Source organism: Rhinatrema bivittatum, chromosome 6, assembly GCF_901001135.1.
Source record: "Rhinatrema bivittatum chromosome 6, aRhiBiv1.1, whole genome shotgun sequence".
Classification (NCBI taxonomy): domain Eukaryota; kingdom Metazoa; phylum Chordata; class Amphibia; order Gymnophiona; family Rhinatrematidae; genus Rhinatrema; species Rhinatrema bivittatum.
The window spans coordinates 290,221,976-290,233,180 of NC_042620.1; the positions used below are offsets into that span (position 1 = coordinate 290,221,976).

At 43.9% G+C, this 11,205-nt stretch overlaps 1 long non-coding RNA gene across 1 annotated transcript in view; it reads left to right on the top strand.

Annotated features, from left to right (window-relative positions):
* Positions 1–7,665, top strand: part of LOC115093341 — a 40,768-nt gene extending 33,103 nt beyond the window's left edge. Inside the window, exons 2-3 of the long non-coding RNA XR_003857298.1 lie at positions 5,615–5,760; positions 7,523–7,665. This is a non-coding gene — a long non-coding RNA (uncharacterized LOC115093341). The remainder of the gene's footprint in view (positions 1–5,614; positions 5,761–7,522) is intronic.
* The last annotated feature ends 3,540 nt before the right edge of the window (positions 7,666–11,205 follow it).

Genomic DNA, 11,205 nt, shown 5'->3' on the forward strand with positions numbered 1-11,205 from the left:
CTTGATACTGCATTACATTTCTCATGGTGCTAGGGTTGCCAACTGGCACCAGATTTGCTTAACAGGGTTGATCCAATCCTGGGCTTATTCCATTGCATGCAGGATGCAATAGGGAAATCAGAACTAAAAGTCCCTGCATGCAATAGGATAATTCCAAGACTGGATTGACCCCTTTTTTGGGCAAATCTGGAGCCAGTTGGGAAACCCTACACGGTGCCTTGAGGTGTTCATGCTGCGTAGCCACTCTCATGATGCCTTAAGATTTTTATGCCACTGTATGTGATGCTTTGCCCCTCTTTTGATGCCTTTGGGTGTTCGTGCTACCGTTGTTGGTGCACTCGGCTCTTTTCATGGTGCCTTAGAGTATTCTCACCACTGTATGTGTGATGCTTTGCCCCTCTCACAGTGACTGGGGCTGTTCATGTCACTCTTGGTGCCACTTTTCTCCGCTCTTGCTGCCTTGGCATGCTGTTCCCTCTGCTATTGATGCCTGCCTGAAAAGTTTAATCAAACTTAGAAATCCTCAATGTTAGAATCCAAAATAAGATGCATTAATCTCCCCATACACTTTAATGGAAATGAATGAAACGACGCGATGAACGAAACAAGTGAACTTGGGCATCAAAATAATAATAAAAAAAAAAAAAAGGCAACCCAACTGAAATAACAAACCATACTGGTAGATTTGACAGGTCATCTCTACTACGTTAAATAGTTAAATTGTATATACATATTATATTATATTTATTATTACTATGTTAAATTGACATCCGGTTTTATTGTTCCTTATGTTCTACAGTTCTATGTAAAGCCCCCATCCGCTGTTGGGCAGTTCATCGTTTTATGTAAACCGGAGTGATTTGTAATTCCCACAAGAACTTCGGTATATAAAAATTAAATATAAATAAATAAATACCAAAAAATGTTTTCCATGCACATTCTTACAGGCCGACACATTAAAGCCACGCAGAAAATGGGCACTCGGTGTTGAGCGCCCGCTTTCCTAATGCGCGCCCAGCCACCTCTCCTGGGCACGCGATAGAATATTTAATGGAGGGGTCGCACTGCCAAGGAGGTGCTAGGGATAAATGTGTGCCCCTAGCACCTCCTTGGCAGTGGGCTTCCAGGAGAGATTTTACGAGCATCCATTTTCCTAAGCTGTGCATAGCCACGCTCGAGCATCCCCTTTTCCTAACCTGACTGCCGGCACACTTTAAAAAAAAAAAAAATGTTTAAACCTTTTGTTCCTCTGACTTAATTTCGCTATGAGATTAAGTCAGATGATGTATAGAAACACAGTATTTTATGCTTTTCTGTACAATTCTTTGGGCAGGTATTAATATCTGAACATAAAAATGTGCGGGTCGGGTGCACATATTTTGTGGGGGGATCTGGGGAGAATAGCTAAGAGCCTCATCAACATGCATTTGAAGGTGATAAGCGCTATTAGTTTCAAGGGAGGTTGGATGCATGTCCAAAATCTGAGTCCAACTGTGGGTTAAACAGTGCACTGTATTGTATTGGCCTGTTAATGAGCAGTGCTGGAGGTTTATGTATGGGCAGATATTAATCTACAGTGTTGAGGATTATTTGTGAGAGTAGGGGAAATTTCAGCGTGCAATGCTGGAGTACATTTGTGGGAGTGGGGAAGATTTTAATGTGCAGTGCTGAGGTATAGGTATGAGTGCAGAGAAATTTTAATGCACGCTGCAGGGGGTTTATTAGTGAGAGTGGGGGAGATTTTTGTGTGCATTGCTTTGTGTTTATTTGGAAGGATGGACAAAATTAATGTGCAAATGCTGAAGTCTGTATGTGTGAGTGTGGATGAAATTAATACATGGTACCAGTGAGATTGCTACATAGCACAAGACATGAGCAACCTTTGTGTATAGTACTGAGGTTAATAAATGATGCTAAGCCACACAATAAATACCAGAGTAAAAAAAAAAATGCTCACAAGAAAGATGAATAAAGTCTTGTGTTTAAATTGTTTATATCTGAAAATATTCCTTACTGGCAGATTGGTTTTACTGTCAGAAAGAGACCTAGATAGAGAGCTACATAGGATAAAAAATCCTTATGGTGTCCCTGGAGTAATTACTGATCCATTTGAGGTTTGGATACATCGATAGAGTAAAACAGAGCCAAGGTAGTGAAAATTTTGCTGATGTGCTGATGCTTGAAAACAGTAATGCCCAGATTCTGCTTAATCTGCATTTCCTGCAGTAACAATTACCACACTGGTGTTTAACTCATACTCTTGGATATCTTCATTCATCCCCAGTTTTAAACCCCCAAGACTGTGCTCTGACTTTACTCACACTCACTTATAAACACCAGTGCTGTGTTGATCTCACTCACATTCAGCTTGCCCAATGCTCATACTCAAGTTATAAACCACTGTTAATTGCAATGTCCATTAATCGAAAACTGCAGCGCTGGGCAGTAACCTCACTGATCCCCAGCTGTACACCCAGTACAGTGTCCTAACCACACTCTTTCTTACCTGAACACCCTAGTAGAGTATGACCTCACACACACTCAGCTGCACACCCACTGTAGTGCCATATGAATTATGTGTAAAGGAATGGAGAACAAAACTGAGAATATCACAATGCCTTTGTATCCATTCATGGAGCAATTGCATTTTTGTGCAGTTCAAGTCACATCATTTCAAAAAAGATACAGCAGAACTAGAAAAGATACAGAGAAGCGCAACAAAAATGATAAAGGAGATCGGACAGTCCCCTTATTAAGAAAGGCTGAATAGGTTAGAGCTTGTCAGCTTGAAGAAGACACAACTGAGAGGGGACATGTGAGACATTTTTAAACTTATGAATCGGGTGGAACAGGTAAACAGGGAATGGTTATTTACCCTTTCAGATAGCACTAAAACAAAGAGACACTCCATGAAACTAACAACCAGCAGATTTAAAACAAACTGTAGAAACTATGTTTTCATTCAGTGCCCAGTCAAAGGGGCAGATTTTCAAAGGGTTACGCGCGTACCCCCCCAAAAGCCTGCCCCAAGTTCCCCCTGCTCGCGCCAAGCCTATGTTGAATAGGCTCGGCGGTGCGCACAAGCCCCGGGACGCGCGTAAGTCCCGGGGCTTTCCTGGGGGGCGTGTCGGGGTCGTGTCACTGCGGCGCGTCATTTGGGGGTGGGGCCGTGGGTGTGGTTCCGGCCCGGGGGCGTTTCAGGGGCATGGTCGAGGCCTCCGAATCTGCTCCCGGGCCGGGGAATCCCGCGGCAGGCACGAGTTCTGCCTGCCTCGGGCAGGCAGAACTCGTGCCAGCCGCGGGATTCCCGAGGCTGGCACGAGTTCTGCCTCGTGCCTGCCTCGGGCTGGGGGGGGGGTGGGTTAGGTAGGGGAAGGGAGGGGAAGGTGCGGGGTATGGAAGGAAAGTTCCCTCCGAGGCCACTCCGATTTTGGAGCGGCCTCGGAGGAAACGGAGGCAGGCTGCGCGGCTCGGCGCGCGCAGGCTGCCAATTTTGCACAGCCTTGCGCGCGCCGACCCTGGATTTTAAAGGATACGCGCGGCTAAGCGCGTATCTATTAAAATCCGGCGTACTCTTGTTTGCGCCTGGTGCGCAAACAAAAGTACGCGCGGGCGTACTTTTATCAAATCTACCCCAAACTGTGGAATCTCTTGCCAGAGGACGTGGTCAAGGCGACTAACATAGCAGGGCTTAAAAGAGGTTTGGATAAGTTCCTGGAGGAAAACTAGATAAAAAATTATCAGTCACGCAGGATAATAATGCTAATTAGGCTTATTCGTAGGAATGAGCAACAAGAAATAGATCTACTTTTGGGGATCTTTTGGGTATTTGTGACCAGAACTGGCAACTATAGGGACAGGATGGTGGGCTCAGTGGAAATTGGTCTGACCTAGCGTGGCACTTATTATGTTCTTTTTCTATTAACATTACTCACACTGTTATCCTCTCCAGTAGAGTGCAATACACTCATCCATCACAACTGTATACCCCAGTACAGTGCAGAACCACACACAACAACCTCACTCACTCAAGTCTGCATAACTTGATACAGTATAATAGCTGTATTCATGCTCAATTGTATGTAACAATATAATCTCATATCTTTGCTCACTCTCAGCTATATACCCCAGTACAGTGCAATGTCCTCATTCACACTCAACTATCCACTACAGTACAAAGCAATAATCATATTCGCAGTCCACTTACAGTGCAGTAACCACACTCACTCTCAGAAATGCCAGTGCTGTTTGGCAGCCTCACTAACAGAACAAGCCCTGGTATTCATTCACAGGTAAAGGTCACTTGCATTTATATATTAACCCCAGCCTTATCTTACAGTAAGATTTAATTAACCTTATGCAGGAGCTTCACTTTTACCATCTTGTATTCAAAACAACTCTAGCCCAGTATTCTGCCATAAACTCACGGACACTCCCTTGTAAAGTCTAATCCCTGGGTAAGGAATCCCTTCTCAGAGTGTTTCATATCCCAGTGTTATTCAGAAGCCTTATCATTGAGCCGCAGTTTGCTATTATCATGGTTTACCTACATTAGGTAAAAAAAACAAACAAACCAAGCCCTGTACAGTGTATGAATGAGGGCCAAAAAGGGGGGAAAATAGGAAGAAATTGAGAAGGAACATGAAAGGGGAGGAATAAGGAAAGAGAATAAGAAGCAGGAGTGGGAGCACAATACAAGCCAGGATCAAATGACTAAGGAGCCGATGTTATAAGGTGCGCTGAAGCTGCCATAGGTTTGTGCGCGGATGACACACATGTTTGTATGCACGGTTTCCTGCGCAAAGTCCGATATGGGGACGCAATAAGGGGTTTGTGTATAGGAAAAAGGCACCGAGCTAAGCTGCCGGCTGGGAACTGAGATAGGCGCTCAGCTGGATGCGATTCAGAACACTCGGGCACCCAGAAAGGCACCTAGCAAAGCAAGAATCTGGCCGCTTGGGCACTGAGATAATCGCTCAGCTGATCAGCTGCATGCAAATCTGGGCACTGCCATGCAATATTGTCACCCTTGAAAATATTTGCCATTTTTTTTCTGCAGTACAGAGTTATTAAAAAAATTAAAAATACGTTCCAGGATCATACTTTCACTAACAGGGAGATGTGTTTGCTCGCTCGCTTTATGCGTGGATCATTGGCGCGGCTTTTCAGCGCAGATGCGGCCACTTATTACATAGGGGCCTTATCACGCTTTGGTATGTGCATTTCTTCACGAGTGTGCGGATATCTGCGCGCAAATCATTTGCATAATTGTTTGTTTTTTTTTTTACATCCCACGGAAGCGGCAGCTTTAGCCGCACGCGGTGATCAAAACCCACCTCATAACTAGTGCCTGTTTTGCTTACTGCATCGGCCCCTAAAAGAGGGAAAAAGAAACAAAATGATTTGGAAAAAGTCATGAAAGAAACGTCAAGAAGCCACGATAAGAAGACACAGAAAAACTGAGAAAGAAAACCCAGCTTCGGCTATGGTGGGACAGAGCTAAGAGGAATGGGAGGGAGGAAGGGTCGAGAGAACGGACTGAATGACACAGATTATAACTGTATGGTTATTTTTGAATACCGGGTCACAGACAGGAACCTTTTGTTTTTCCCAGCTGCATACCTGTCACGGGGCAACAGGCGAGGCGGAACAGCTTGGGATTCTGCGAGGAGACAGAAGCGAAAGCAGCAGCTGAATTTATGGTCATTACCAAGGAAAATGGAACCATGGGAAAGAAATCTATATCCTCCTGATTTGCAGGTCAGCACCTATTTAAAAAAAAAAAAAAAAAAGATGAAGGATATTCATTTAATTGTGATTTATGCAACTTTAAATAGGGTCGTGGCAACCCAGAGTGGGTCACATCTTGCTGGCAGTCCACCAGTGAAGGACATGTCGATTGCATCCTTAAAATTCAAAACACTTTATGCTGGAGCGGCAATCATAATCCTCTGTTTTCTGAGACGTGATGTGTGGTAACTCGCATTGCGTTAATCCGCAGTTTATTAGTAAGTAGGTCCCATTGAGAGCAATAGAAGCCATGGTAAATAATGTGCATTAACATGTGTCGTGCTTCGATAAATAGACCCCCCATAGTCTTGTGTGAATCTCTCAGGCCTTCTTTTCAAACACACTTTGACATAGACACAGAATGAAGCCAGAGAGTTTGCTGAAATGGTGCCCTTTCTCTTCAGGCTGTGCTGTAGATATTTAAAGACAAAGTATTGCTACTCACCATCACCAAATGCAAACAGCAATTATCTGATATTTTCAACCACACGAACATGACAGGAGTATTACAACATGAAACCTCCTGCAGGTCTGCAAGGGTTCTATATGACAGTCCTTTTTTTTTTTTTACATTTAGCCCTAAGCATTCTGGGATTTGCAGTTCTTCAGTTCAAACTGACAAAGCCAGGCAAGATATCCCCTAGGATATGTAGGGAGCAAGGGTTTAAAGAAACAAACTGGGTCACTGTTTTTGAAGTTAATGGGTAGCTCGGATGCTAATGTAGCTATGCAGTTGGTAACTTACTTAAAATCATTAGTGTGATGGAAGCCCTAAATCAAGTCTTCATCACTAGAAATTTGCCCCTGGAGAAATTGTAAAGGCTGCCACTTAACCTCTACCTTTGGGGTTATGGTGATGTGTTATTATGAGTAAGGTTTACAGAAGGGTATATATCTTTAAGAGAGTGTTTTCAGTAAGAACCACTAAGGGGAGCTTCCCTAGGTCAATATAAGAGGTGTTCAGAGCAGGAATGTGTCTTTCTGTTCCTTTTCTTTTTCCTTGAGTTCCTGAGACTGGAAAGTGGAAATTGAAGGCAAAGTGGGGGGAGTCGCTCTCTTCTTCCTTGCAGTCAAACTGGGCAGTGCCTGGCAAAGCCATGCCCCAGGGTTGCAATACTGTACTCCTGGGCAGTGCCTCCGAGCCATCCAGGAGGAATCATGGACTGCCAAAGTCCTTGGGATCCATTTTCTTAGCAGGGAAGAAGCTATGAGTATGTGTGTACTAAGCCCCAATCCCAGCCAGATCTCACCCCTTGGAATGCCTCTCCCCTATGCATGTAAACGTATGCCACATACAGTGTGTCTGCTTGTAATTTTAGGCATGTAGCAGTCATACAATTTTCTAAAGGCCATTCCTGTGGATAACCCCTTTTGAAAATGACCATGCCTGTGTGTGAAAAGCCTGGTGACATTAGGAGTTGCTATGTGCGCAGTGATCTCTACTAATGGTAGGTGCTAGGTAGTTTGCCATCTAGTGGTTACTAAGCACAGCATCCCTTGCTGCCTTACTACAGGGACTTGTTCTGGTCAAATCACTTGTTACATCTTTTGTAACATACCAGCAGCCATACCTAGTGTTTAGAAAAAATAGCAAACCTAGTTTTGTTTCTCTATATCAAAGAATTGTGATTCATTCAATTGTTTCTATGGTCTTTTCTTTAAATAAATGTTCATCCGCCTTAACTTCTGGAGATTAGAATCTCTTCAGAAAACCATCTGTTCCATCTTGCAGGGTCACATTTTCTTTTCTCCTTGAGCAGCACCCCTACTAGTATCCCAGTTGGAAAGGAGCAAGAGGGGGTGGAGGCCCCACGAGCATCATTGGACACTGTTAATTGAGGGGCGGACGTCGACATCAGCTTCAGCCCCAGAACCCAGCAGGTGAGGCACTTCCGTGTGGCTGGTTGAGGAGTGAGGGCGGTATAAATAGAGGTGCAGACGGGCTACATTATCAATCAAACCTTAACGAAATTCCCACCAGGAGCTATTACCACAGTGACAAGACCATCAGTCATTTTCCTGCCTATTCCGCTGAGTCGCTATTACCAGACAGCTCAAGTTCCTACTGATGACCTCAGCGGGGTGCAGGCAAACATTGCAGTGGGGAACACCCACTTCCCCAATTAGTATTTCCAAGTGAAATTAACCAAATGTTAAGTGCTCGAGAAAGAAGTAGTGCTGATGAGTAAGGTAGTGCTGTTTGTCAATTATTACACACACACCATATAAAAGAAAATGTTTTTTAAAAAATCACATGCTATGTGTAGTTTTACATTTTCCAGGCTTAGAGTCACCTCTTCCAACACCTAAATTTAAAATTAAAAGCTTGTGTGCTTTTTCCTCATTGCAGTGTTCTCAGTTTCTCCTTGGCTTTTATCTTTCTATTTTATCCTGACTCCTTCTCTTGATTCTCCTATGCATATCTCTTGTCTTTTCTCCAGCTTCTTCATTTGCTTCTCTAACATCATAATGGTTTCACTGATTTCCATCAACCTCAGTTCACATCTCTCTTTTTTTTTTTCATTTCTCTCTCAGTCACCACCTCTGTCAGACCCCATTGCTTGCATTGCTTTCAGACCCCTCTGTTTCTCTCACACTCCTCCATCTCACAACCTTTCCTTCCTTGCACTTTTTCATTAACCTCCATCTCCCCCTTTCTGCCCCTCTTCCTACCTTCCCGCCTATGCTTCCCTGCTCATTTCCCCTAATCCTTTCACCCTATACCATCTCTATCATTGTTTACATTTCTCTCTCATCTCAAATGAGCTTTAGAAAAGGCAGGATATAAAAAGAAAAAAAAAAAGATTGATTGATTGATCAGTTGATTGAAGGTAGGCTCGAGCAGTAATGAGCCCTTCATTTCGCATCAAGGGACTCTTTCTTAAAAATAATCATATGTTGTAATGGAATGAGTTATATGTTATCCAGAACGATATAGAGATAGGGATAGATATGTTATTTATTTACCCATTACAAGGAATGCTATGACTGCATAGTAATTAGTGTAGCTAGTGCAGCCCTCGCCCCGTCAGTTCTTGGGCAGGGGGACGCTTGGGGGAGGGCCATGGACCATGAAGGCCAAATGCCCTCCCGCAGTTCCCACATGGAGGGGAGGGGGGTAGTTCAGTATTTTCAAGGCCCTTAGGCTTTTTCTTTGATCGCAAAATGGCTCTTTCTGCTCACCAGTACAGTCAGGCCACAAAAAAATCACTCCACACTCCCAGGCTGGTGTTCAAAAATAAAGTTTCTTTTCTGTATCTGATGGCAGGGGAAAACAAAGTTCAAAAAAATGAGGACAGACCAGAGCGCAATGCACCAGCAGTGCAACACAGATCCACTATATGGGAAAAAAATGATTCTCAGTCTCTTCTCACACTCCCTACTAACGGGCCAAAACAGTAAAGTGCGCTCCAGCGGAGCGCACTGTTAGCCCGCATTTGGCCGCAGTGCCACACATTTTCGAAGCGCTATTTTTACCCCTTATACAGTGAGGGGTAATAGCGTGTCGAAAACGCGGCCAACCCCCCCGAAACTAATAGCGCCCATCAACATGCAAATGCATGTTGCGGGCGCTATTAGTCATTCCCGCGCGATACAGAAAGCAAAATGTGCAGTGAAGCCGCACATTTTAATTTCAGCCGGCACCGGGAAATTGTATAGAAAAGAAGAAAAAACTGCTTTTCTGTACACCCTCTGACTTAATATCATAAAACAATGTCAGCTGTCAAACCCGCTGACAGCTGCCGCTCCTTTTACCACTGGCCCTTATTTGCATGCGGGCCGATACTGAATCGTGTGCCCAGGACATTGACCTGTGCGCGCGTCCCAGTATCTGTGGGGTACTGCAGATCTTTTCTCTGTTCCTCTTTCTCTGTTTCTCTCTGGAGGCTTTGGCTGAATTGGGTTTGATCAGTCTTTGGCTCCATGGACTTTCCTAGGTGTTCTGGATCTTTAAACTGAAGACTGTACAAGCCTCTGGATTGAATGAGGTGATCAATTGGTATTAACTGATCTAATCGCTGTCAGAAGGGAGAGAAGACGTGGATAGTTGTGTGAGGTATTAAAATAAATGAAGTTGAATAGGCTCTTGGTGTATTGAGAGTTTGAAAGAACTTTCGGTTCTTGAAGATTTAAAGAGCCAGTCCCGACGCCATCTTTAAAGGGAAAAGAAACGCCAGTGAAGTACCGCGGGAAAAGTTTGGTCGAGCAGTCTGAAGTTTTGGCTGGGAAGAAGAATCTTTAAAAAAGTAATAGAGACCCCCTGAGGCAGATATCGAAACTTGGATCCAGGTCGGGGTAGTAAAACTGAATACTGAGATAAGTGGCGATTTACATTCAGTTTTCATTAATTTTTGAGTTATTCCAAATGTTGGTTTTATAAACAGAGACTGCTTGATTGTGGGATCTTCAGTATAGTACAAAAGTTTTTGAATTATGGTAAAGCTCTGGAAGTGGGGATTTTTAAGTGAAGAATGAAAATGATGAATAAAATAAAATAAAATTGGACTTGTGAGTAAAAACAGGATGTTTTTGTGCATTCTGAGTACTTGAAGGTCCTACAAAATTTTCAATGAAGATAAATCAAAAAACAAGAAATAATATATAACATATTAGCGGTGGAATAAATTAATAAATAGATTACTGAGAGACATAGTGTGCTGTGCAGTTATGGAGGTAACATCAGAATTTGAATATATATTTTTATATGATAAGTTGTAAGGGGGAATATCCTAGCTCTGCATTGACTGAGTATGTGATTGAGTTTAAAACTCTATCCTTGGAACTATATTGGGACCTGGGTTGCCTCCGTGCTATATTCCTGGAAGGACTCACCATGCATCAAAGACGAGTTAGCTGCACATGAGCTCCATGAGACCTTGGACTCTCTCATTGATCTTGCTGGTCGAATAGACCGTCGCCTGTGTGAGCGAACACAGGAGACTAAGGGGCCTAAGAGGATGTCCTCGGGAGTTTTACGCTCTCGCTCAACACTGATCACCCAGACTACCCCGTACACCCAGAATCAAGGAGGAAGAACCCATGCAAATGGGCCACAGTCATCTGTCTGCTAAAGAGAGATGCCACAGGCAAAGATTAGGCCTCTGCATGTACTGCGGTCAGCCTGGACACGCTGTACCTTCTTGTCCTATCTGTCCAGGAAACTCTCAGACCTAGGATCTGCCGGAGGACTCCTCCTAGGTCTTACCCCTCCATCTCCTCCCAGTCTCCATCAACTTGGATACCCTTGAATTCCACACTTGGACTCTGATGCCGGTGGGAACTTTATACTCTGGCAACTCGTAGAGCAGCTACAAATTCCCACCGTTCAAACACCTATACCTCTGCTACTCTCATCAATTCATGGCGAGCCATTACCCGGCGAGGTCACCTGTTCCACTCAACCTATCCGCCTCC